The sequence below is a fragment of the Colobus angolensis genome, unplaced genomic scaffold (assembly GCF_000951035.1).
Source record: "Colobus angolensis palliatus isolate OR3802 unplaced genomic scaffold, Cang.pa_1.0 Scaffold185, whole genome shotgun sequence".
NCBI classification, from domain to species: domain Eukaryota; kingdom Metazoa; phylum Chordata; class Mammalia; order Primates; family Cercopithecidae; genus Colobus; species Colobus angolensis.
In genome coordinates, this window is record NW_012114988.1 from 3,532,392 (window position 1) to 3,543,396 (window position 11,005).

Here is an 11,005-nt window from a genome sequence, read left to right on the forward strand (position 1 = left end):
AAAAAAAAAAAAAAAAAAAGAGACTTCTTCAATAATAAGAATCATGTTCTCCAAAATCCATTATCTTAACCCACACACTTTGTTATGCTGATTTCAGGTCTTTAGATAAAAAACTTCAGTCTTTCAATCAATTGCCAAACAGAAAATCTTTGAATCCACCTGTAAACTGTAATCCCCTCCCCACATTGCCTCACTTCTAGCGGTTCTGTCTTTATGGACCAAGTCAACATGTATCTCACACACATCCATTGATGTTATTAAATGTATGCTGCCATCAAACCACTTTGGGCACATGTTCTCAAGACCTTCTGGGGCTGTGTCACAGGGCACGGGCCTCACATTTCACTCAGAATAAATCTCTAAATATTTTACAATGTTGGCTTTTTACCAATAGTTCCAATAGAGCCTACTCTGTGGTCTTTGTTACATTCATAAGCATGATATTAATAAAGTATTAGTTATTAAAAATAACCACATGTTGGAAATTTCTTATGAAGTTATATGTATGGGATCAAGTGTACATGTTTCAAAGTATTCAGGCAGTTATTTCAAACTTTTTTTTTTTCTTGTGGCAAATTTAATAGAAGAATATGAGAATCACCCTTACTTTCCACACATAAAACATTGCAGACACTCCAAATCCTTACAGACATACGCACTTCAGAATTCACTCAGGCACGCACAGCATACCTGTGCTGGAGTTTATTTTAAAAAACAACACCAACGCCTCAGTGATCACAGTTTCTTTTTTTGTCCATCATTTTCCGTAACAAAAGAAGCTACACAAAATCTGGGGGGAGATACTGTCTTTGGAGACTGACACATTTGCAGAGGGGTCATGAATAATGATTCCAAAGCTCCTACTTAACTCCTGAATCAGGCAAAGAATAAGCGGCGATACAAGAATGGATTTTGTTTACAGCAATCTCATAATACAGCATCGAATCGTTACAGTGCAGTGGTTGGAATGAAGTCCACAATAAAATATTCTTAGCCCAAACACCAGACAAACTAAAATCACCCAACTGCTCACGAACCAAAATGATCAGTGCAAGCAGCTGCGGTCTCAAGAGTGAAAACCAAAATGGGTAAGGCTTTTCTGGCAGTGAGTCTCTGACGTGAACGGCTCCCTCTCTGCTCAGTGAGGACCTGGCCGCCCTCACTTGGAGTCTTGGTCTTTTCATCTAAAAGGGCGGAGTGGATCCCCAGCTTTTTCAGTTCTTCCACCAGGTCCCCATTCTGGTGCATCTGCAGAAGAATGTCACAGCCCCCCAACAAACTCGCCATTGAGGTACACTTGCGGGATGGTGGGCCAGTTGGAATAGTCTTTAATGCCTTGTCGGAGTTCGGGGTCGTCCAGCACGTTGTAAGCCGCGTAGGCGCGGACGCCGTGCAGCCGCAGGATCTGCACCACGGCGTTGCTGAAGCCGCACTGGGGCTGCTCCGGCGTCCCCTTGAGGAAGACCACCACCTTGTCCTTCTTCACCAGCGCGTCCAGCTGCTCCGCCGAGCCGCCGCCGCCCGCACGCCCAGACCGCAAAGGCCACCGCCGCCCGTGCCGCGCCCCCAGCGGAGCAGAGCTGCCGCCGCTCGGCCGAGGGACCCGCTCATCTCCGCACGTTCGCCGGAACCCACGACAGCCGGGGCACACCCGTTATTTCAAACTTTATGTTCCACAGATACTCCTATCAGATTCCGGATGACAGCTAATTATTTGTTTTATAATTTTTGCATTTTTTCACAAATGATCACACCCTATCTTTTCTAGGCCTTTATTGTAGAAAAGTGTGTGAAACTACTCAGGGCTACATTTGAAAGTCATGACTGCAGTGGCTGCCAGAATTGAAGTGCATTTCCTCTGCAGTCACCAGACACTCAGATTCCTCCAGTGACACCTTAATTTTGTTTCCCTCTTGGCTTTGGTCCTTAAATTGTGCTATCCAGGGAGACTCTGACTTTCGTCTCCCCCAGTTCATGCCAGAGCCACAAGGACCTGACAGTTGTCAATGTGGTGGGAAGGGTTGCACTGAACGGGCACTTTCTGTCCTTTTTAGGGAGCCATACTGTAGGCAGACATCGCAGTCCTGGCTCAGGGTGTGTCCTTCCAAGTATCCCTGCCCCTCCTGCAGGTGTGACGCTGATCCATGCATCTTCCTCCCGTTTCTAGGTAGAGTGTCTCCTTGTTTTTCCCCAGATCTTCTTCCAGCAGCCACTATCTCTTACCACTGCTGTCTTCAGCTTCCTCTTTTCTGCCCTTCCCAGCAGGATGAGGCTGCTTTTCCTGAGGATAAAGAGAGGAGGTGGGACATAAGTCTGTCATTCATGAGAGCATGGACAGAGCTTTGGAGCTTTTCTTTCTTCTAACACAGTTTCTCTGAGTTCCTCCAGTGCCAGTAACACAGAGATGTTAGTGGTTTTGCCCCTGCGTGTCAATTCTTTGGTAATGTAGTGGTGGCAGGGGAGGTGTGTCTGGATGCATTTCGGCCACAGCTCCTGTTCCGCTTGCCCAGGCAGAACCATCTCAGGAGGGAGGGCGTGGAGATTTTTGTGATGTGTCGTCAATCCCGGGAGAAAGGTTTCAATAGCAGTAGAAGTCCCTCCGTCGTATGTGCTCTGATAATTTAAACAATAGCTTCTTTATTATTCTCAATTCTAAACAATCCAGTAAGTATGTCTAATTTAGTCTTGCATTAGCTTATCTGACATTTGCTGGACACTGCCCCAGATAAGGTCATATTCTCTTCCTGTTTTTACCTGAAAGTCACTGACTTTCTCAAGATGTAAAGTCTCTTTTTTGTCCTATAACTCATGTATTAAAGAAAATGTGCTGATTTGCAGCTCAGTAAGGTTAGTTGTTGTAAAAATTATATATTTTTTATGGGATGCCTACATCTCCAGGCCAAGTAGAAGCTATATTTTTCACACTCAGAAACTGGAAATAACACAAATATTAAGGAGATTTATAAATAAATAGTAGGGAGGCACTCATTAAGTGGAATACTGTTCCTCATTAGAATCAACACATTGTTTATACACAACTAAATACTGACTCACAAGTAATTATGCTGAGCAAGAAGCTACACAAATGATACGGAAACTATAAGATTTCACTTCAACAAACTCTTGAAAACTAGATCTGAGGTAACAAAGATGAGAGATTGACTCAGTATGGAGAGAGGAAAACGACTGGGACACAGGAATTCCAGGAAGACAGGGAAGCTTTTAAGTGTAATTCATCGTTATCTGAATTGTTATATTGGATGCACAGGTGAGCACATGTGAAATTACATGAAATTACATGTTTTTTCCTCTAGAGACATGGTCTTGCTTTGTCATCCAGGCTGGAGCTCAGTGGTGAGATCATAGCTCTCTGCAGCCTCAGACCCTGGGTCTCCAGTAATCTTTCTCCCTCTGCCACGTGTAGCTGGGACTACGTGTATGCAGCATCTTGCTCAGCTTCACTGTGCATTAAACTGCACGTTTAAATTATGCAATATTTATTACATAGCAATAATGCTTCAAAAATGGTGTTGCAAATAAGTGGATAATTTGCTCTATAAAGATTGATGGAAAGATGGACACTAACATGAGAAATGTATGACACTTAAGAAAATGAAACTGTAGGAAACAAGCTTTTCTTTACATTTGTTAGGTAATCACAACAGTGCATACACATCACACCATGTTCTCATTACCAAGAAAAAGTTCTGCAAACCTCACTAGGTGCGACCACCTGTGTGCCGGGCTCGGTTCAGGGAGCAGTCAGGTCCAGTGGTGAGAAGCACAGGCCCAGATACCCAGGCTCACTCTGACCAAATGTGAGCTCTGGGGACATGGTAGAAACCATCTGTGATTTTGCTGGTAATTTCTCATCTGTAACATGGAAATGACGTTGATACTACATACCCTGCTTTCTCTGCATCTGTAAAAATAAAACATGTTTGATGCTAACTTTAAATATTTGCAGTTTATGTAGATCTATTGTACCTCAATAAAACTTTTCAATAAACATTACAAAATTATAAGTTTCATAGGCTTTAAGTGTTTACTACAGAACAAACTTACAATAAGAAACCACAATTTCCAAAATGCTGTCAATATCACAAATCTCCCCCAGGACATTTTCACGTGCTCTGAGCCCCACTCTCTCCAAAGACCTCTCACCCCAGAGCTTGCTATATAGTAGGAGACATGCAAATAGAGCCCTCCCTCTGCTGATGAAAACCAGCCCAGCCCTATCCCTGCAGCTCTGGGCGGGGAGCACCAGCCCTGGGATTGTCAGGTGTTTTCATTTGGTGATCAGGACGGAACACAGAGGACTCACCATGGAGTCATGGCTGAGCTGGGTTTTTCTTGTTGCTCTTTTGAAAGGTGATTCCTAGAGAAATAGAAAAACTGAGTGTGAGTGGATAAGAGTGAGATGAACAGTGGATATGTGTGGCAGTCTCTGACCAGGTTTTTGTTTGTTTGTTTTGTTTTGTTTGTTTGCTTTGGCAGGTGTCCAGTGTAAGGCGCAGCGGGTGGAGTCTGGGGGAGGCTTGGTGCGACCTGGGGGGTCCCTGAGACTCTCCTGTGCAGCATCTGGATTCACCATCAGTAGCTCCTGGATGAACTGGGACTTCCAAGCTCCAGGAAAGGGGCTGGAGTGTGTCTCACACATTAGTAGTGGTGGTAGCACAGACTACCCAGATTCTGCAAAATCTGTTATAAATTTAAATTGGAAAATGACTACAAGTGCCATTGACACGTTGGTTATTGTTTTTGCGAGTGACCTAAGGCCACCTCTCGGGGGAACTGGGGGCTGCCTTCTGAAGCCTGCGCGTCTGCACCGCGTGCCCCGGCCTGGAAGTCAGACTCAGGGCGGTGCGCCAGCTGGAGGCCTGCAGTGCTAAGCGCGGGGTGGCTCCTGGCCTCCGAGGGGGTGTGTCTCCTGCCTCTTCAACCTGGCAGGGGCTGTTCAAGTGGACGCCCAAATCAGCGATTTGCAGAGTGGAGGGCCAGTGCTTTGAAAGAGAGGCGGAGGGGAGAGAGGGATTTCCCCATCCCCGTTGCACTCCGTCCATCGGTTACTCCTTTTCTCCGCCGGCGAGGCCCCTAACCTGCTGGAACCTTTATGCAATAGAGGCGGCCGGGTCCCTTTAAGACCCAGCCGCGCCTGCGCCTTGGGTTCTGACGCCATCCTGAGGCGCTGGCTGGCGGTTGTGACTGCAGCGGTACTGGGAGGGGTAGGTGAGGGTCGCGAGGCTGCCTGAACTTCTGAGTGAGCATGGCTCTTTTGGAACGCGGACGGGCGACCTGCTGCGCCAGGAGCTGGGCCGAGGCGCGGCGGCGCGGCTGCCGGCTGCCCTCTGGATGGGAAGTTATGGCGAAGTCCACCCAGCCTTTCCGAGGTGAGGACGCCCTGCCAGGCGGGGCGGGCGGTGAATCCGGGACTCCCGGGCGCACAGCTGGGTCGAGGCGCGGCTGTGTCAAGTTTTGTTGCGCGAGGGGTGGTGGGTGTTGGGGGTGCAGGGCCGGGGCCTGAGTTCCCTGAGCTCGATTCTTCCCCTGCTGCTGCCGCCCGCAGCCCACCTCTGGTGCGCGCTGGGGAAGAAACTCGCTGGCGGGTGTTCTGTGGCATCGCAGGCGGTGGAGGGACGGAGCAGCTTCGGGGGCACGTCCTCCTATATCCTGTAGAGGACACTGACCCCGGACCCCACCTTCGAGGCCAGAAATCGGTTCCCTCTGCTTGCAAAGTTGGAGTCTTTATTGGCCTCCGGGATTCTGCTCCTGGCGGTGTCTCCAGGCTGGCGATGGGCAAGCCCGGTGTGCCAGGTCCAGGATGCATATGAGGAGCGTTTGTGGCTATCACTGAATCACCTGATGACTAGCGGGGCAAGCCTCAAATTAACCGCAGGATTTCCGGTCGGATGGATTGTGGGGTTGATGGTTGCACTGCAAAGAGTTGCTGTGATTTCCCTGTGTTTGTCTGTCTTTCTGGCTTCTTAGATCATCTCATTTGGCGTCCTTTTACTGAAGAGTTAACCCAGACGTTTGGCATGGTTTCCTTGCTTTCCTCCTGTCTTTTGCTGCTAGAGCTGCTTTGGAAAAGAAGTCTTTTCTCAAGTGGTATCTTTTCTTTGGGTTACAGTGTTGTTCATCCTTTCTTTTTGTTTTTAAATTTTATTAGTAAAACTTCACCAGTGAACCAGAAGCTATTTTTTTCTATTCTGAAATGCTAGCTTTAAGATTTCTGAGAACTTTGTGTCAAAGAAGTCTTTGAAAAGCTACTGAAGTATACAGAAGAAGTTGACTATTTTAAAAGTGTAAGTGGTCCGGGCGCAGTAGAGCACACCTGTAATCCCAGCACTTTGGGACGCCAGGGTGGGTAGATCACTTGAGTCCAGGATTTCCAGACCAGCCTGGGCAATGTGGCAAAACCCTGTCTCTACTAAAAATACAAAAGTTAGCAGTGTATCGTGGTGTGTGCTTGTAGTCCCAGCTACCCGGTAGGCTGAGGTGGGAGGATCACCAGAGCCCGGGAGGCTGAGATTGCAGTGAGCCATGATCATGGCATTGCACTCCGACCTGGATGGCAGAGTGAGACCCTGTCTCAAAAACAAAAACAAAAAGAAAACAAAAAACCAAAAGGTAATGAATTTTTACCAAGTGAACCACCGCAGATCAAGAAATAGAGCATTACTAGACTGGGGAATATTTGTAGGAGTGGCATTGTTGGTTTTAGAGGTATATGAATGATAAACTTCAGTATTACATATTGTTGAACATTTTCCCAAAATGGTTGAACCATTTAACAGGGATATTCTTGTTACCCCACGTCCTTGCAGATGCCTGGCAGTTAAAAATTATTTTGCCATTCTAGTAGGGGTGCAGTAATATATCAGTGTGGTTTCATTGAGATTGAGTATCTTTTATTGGCATTTATATGTCCTGTTTTGTGAAGGGCCTGTTAAATCTTTTTATCCGGTTTTCATGGATATGCTTCTTTTTCTGTTGATTTGTAACACTTTATTCTGGATATGCATCCTTTCTAGGATATATATGTATTGCGTTTCCCTTTTTTCAATCTGTAGCTTGCCTTTTTACTCTTTTAATGGTGTTTTTTCATGAATGGAGATTCTCTTTTTTTGTTTGTTTTTGAGACAGGCTCTCACTGTGTTGCCCAGGCTGGAGTACAGTGGCACAATCACAGCTCACTGCAACCTTGACCTCCCAAGGCTTAGGTGATGCTCCTGCCTCAGCCCGGAAGTAACTGGGACCTCCAGGGGAGCGCGACCACACTCAGCTCTTTTCTGCATTTTTAGTAGAGATGGGGTTTTGCCATGTTGCATAGGCTGGTCTGGAATTCCTAGGCTCACGTGATACACCTGCCTCGGCCTCCCAAAGTGTTGGGCTTATGGGCATGAGCCACTGCACCCGGCCTGAGATTCTTAATTTTAATGAAATTATACTTTACCAATGTTTTCCTTTCTGGTTACTACTTTTTGTGTCCTGTTTAAGAAATCAATGCCTAACCTAAGAGTATGAACACATTTTTGTGTGTTAACCTTATAACAATTTTATTTTAGTTTTTGCATTTTTTTTTTTTCAGACAAAGCCTCACTCTATTGCCCAGGCTAGAGTGTGGTGGCAGCATCTCAGCTCACTGCAACCTCCACCTCCTGGCTCAAGCGATCCTCCCACCTCAGCCTCCTGAGTAGCTGCGACTGTAGGCGTGCGCCACCATGCCTGGCTAATTTTCGTATTTTTTGTAGAGATGGGGATTCAACATGTTTCCCAGGTTGGTTTGAAATCTTGGGCTCAAGTAATCTGCCCGCTTCAGCCTCCCGGAGTGCTGGGATTACAGGCGTGAGCCACTCCACTTGGCTGTGATTCACTATTTACCACATGGATGTGTCTGCTAGATCCAGCGCCATTTATTGAAAAGACCATCCTTTTCCTTCTGCACCGTGTGGCACTTTTTTTCATAAATCGAACGACTGTATTGTCATGTGATTTATGAAATTAGTGTGGGTCTGTTTCTGGATCAACCTGGGTAACATAATGAGATCCCATCTCTACAAAAAATAAAAACAATAAATAAATGAATAACATTTAAAAAATAAGTGTGTAGAGCTGATGGCATCATAGGTGATAATTTAAAAATGATTGTCTGTTTCTTGGCTACATACGGGTGTTGGTCATTCAGATGTGTTGGGCGTTCGGGCAAAATGTATTAAGTGAATTATGTGGTGTTCAGAATGATTGCTAGATGTTCATTGTGACTTGAATGAGCTATTATTTGAGCCTCACAGAGCTACAGTTTTCACTCTTTTATTTTTTTTTTGTCTTTTAAAAATTATTGCATCTTCCTGTCAAGGCAGTAACTCTTTCATACTGAATTGTTCTTAGGTGTACTTAGTTCCCAGGAACACTGTATGGATTGCACTGAAATAAGTGTTCAGCCATTGAAAGGGCTCACGTGATGTGATGTAAATAATAGTATTCTACATAATAGTTTGAGGACACATCGAATATATGTATATTTTTTTTTTCTTGAGACAGTGTCTTGCTCTGTCACCCGGGCTGGAGTGCAGTGGTATGATCCTGGCTGTCTACAGCCTTGACCTCTCAGGCTCAAGCAGTCCTCCCACCTCAGCCTCCTTAGTAGCTGGGTCTACAGGAATGCACCACTATGCCGGCTAATTTTCTATTTCTTTGTAGACAGGGTTTTCCTGTAGCGCCCCGACTGGTTTCCAATTCCTGGGTTCAAATGGTCCTCCCACCTTGGCATCCCGAAGTGTTGGGATTACAGGCATCAGCCATCACACCTGGCCATGCTAGTTGTAATAAGTTTTATATTTTTCTAATTTAAAAGATTTACTAAAATGTCTTACAGCTATTATTTATGAATTTAATATTCATTGTTGTTATGATTTTGTTTGTGTTTAATCTTATTTTCAATATTAGCTTCTGGAAATTAGAGATTTTGTCTCTTTTATTCACCACTGTATTCTCAATACTTGACCTTGCCTGGCATGAAAGAGATACTGAATCAATATTTATTAAATGAATGAATGAATGAACATACGAATACCATATTCAGCAATCTCCAAGTATCACAGTTTTCACCATCTAACAAGTAAAATAGCTTGTATAGAGCAGAGTCAACCTGCCATAAAAGGAAATGTCAATGAAAAATAAACCTTTGTGTGTGTAGCTGCTAAGATTTTGGGGCTTTTGTTACTGTAGCATAACCTAGCGAAAGCTCAGCGAGACAGAATGTAAAATATATGTGTACAGATAGACCAGATAGAGCAGTAGATGAGATTCGAAAGATAGTTCAGTAAGCATTAACTAACTACACCCACACTCTCTTAATTCCCTAACAGAAATAATGGAATTCTCGTTCACTAAGATGTGCCTCAAATATTACTTACTTTGTGAAAACTTCCCTGGCCACTCAAGTGTTTAGTCAGGACTCTTTATTATTTTCCCCCCAGGCTGGAGTGCAGTGGTGCCATCATAGCTCACTAACCTCTAACTGAAGGCTCAAGGAATCCTCCGGCCTCAGCCTCCCGAGTAGCTGAGACTCCAAGTGTGCACCACCATGCTCGGCTAATTTTTCAGTTTTCATTTCCAGAGATGGGGTCTTACTATGTTGCCCAGTCTGGTCAGGACTGTTGATTACATATGACAGAAACCCAACCAACTCGCGTTCCCCACCACCTTTCAAGCTGCTTTTCCCTGGGTCTTCCCAGTCTCCGTAAATGGCAGCTCCATCCTTCAAGTTGCTGAAGCCCCAAATCTCAATGTTAACCTTGATTTCTCTCTTTTATCTCACAGGCAATCTGAAGGCAAATCCTGTTTCAACCCAGGCGAAGGTTCCTGGTGATCCAGGCTCTCACCAGCTGATTCTCCCTTCCTGTCCTCCTGAGGGTGTCTGGAGCTTCAGTGCTGTGTGCTCTTGGCCTCCACGCTGGGGCGCCACCGACTCCCACTGTCCAGGGCTTCCGGTGGACTCTCCGAGGCAGTGATGTAGAAACTTCCCCATTCGGTGCACCAGGAGCAGCCTCACACGGTGTGGGCCGACATGAAGAGCTGCCAGATCCAACAGGTGAAAATCCCGAGGCATTGCCGGCTCGATGGGGTCAGAGAGTCCTCTTTCTGTGATGACCTAGATGTGAAGGGAAGATGCCAAGGTCCCTAAACATCGCAGAGCCTTGCCTGGCATGAAACAGATACGAAATAAGTATTTGTTAAATGAATGAACAAATATTCACAGCGTGTGCTGCCCACGACCTGCAGTGCCGTGGTCAGGTGGAAGTGATTTTACTTCAGGAGAGGACAGTGTTCTCTCCAGGACTTTTCCTGAGTAGCTAGATCTGCATCCCTCTCCTCCCTCTTCCCCTCTCGCCCCCCATTGTCTGCCTCCTTTTCTCGCTGTTTCCACCCTGCTGTCCCCTTTCACCTGCTTTCTCCTCTTCAGCTTTCGTGGCTCATCCCCTCCCTGTCCCCCTGCATCCCCCAGGCTCAGGCCCCTACTCTCTCCTGGATGGGGAGATGTGTCTGGTTTTAGGCAGTGCCCTCTAGATGGGTCCAGGATGGGGAAACATGGCTCAGTTGACAGTGTAATGGGTTAAAAGAGTGGCCACTTTTGAAGGCCTGTCCCATCTCCCCTTCCAGAATCCTGTAGGACTTAGAATTTATGGGCCACAGTGGAATTCTTGGTTCCCCAGGACCTTGTGGTGGATGCTGTTTTTCCCTGAGCTTTCATGGGGTGACTATTAGGTAGCAGGCCCTGCTCTGGCCTAGAGGCCCCATAATGAATAAATCTCAGGTCACTACCCCACGGAACCCAGCACTGCAGGCATTGAGAGGGGGAGAAAGAAAGGGGCATGGCCTGTTTGTGTCCTCCTCACGTGGCCGCCCACCAGGTCCCGGGGGAGTGGGAGCCAGTGCAAGGAGAGAAGTCCAGTGAGAAAGGCAAATGGATGACATCAGACCCAGGGACTGAGGCCCCCAA

General features: G+C 46.3%; 1 long non-coding RNA gene and 1 pseudogene across 2 annotated transcripts; one reads left to right on the forward strand and one right to left on the reverse strand.

The window, feature by feature from the left end:
• Window positions 1-671: 671 nt before the first annotated feature.
• Window positions 672-1,645, reverse strand: LOC105510250 (annotated as a pseudogene). The gene has a single exon (XR_001001540.1). The product of XR_001001540.1 is annotated as a glutaredoxin-related protein 5, mitochondrial pseudogene (transcript).
• A 3,536-nt stretch (window positions 1,646-5,181) lies between these two features.
• On the forward strand, window positions 5,182-11,004 carry LOC105510252. The gene is made up of 3 exons (XR_001001541.1): window positions 5,182-5,390; window positions 9,826-10,096; window positions 10,917-11,004. It is a non-coding gene; the product is annotated as an uncharacterized LOC105510252 (long non-coding RNA).
• The last annotated feature ends 1 nt before the right edge of the window (window position 11,005 follows it).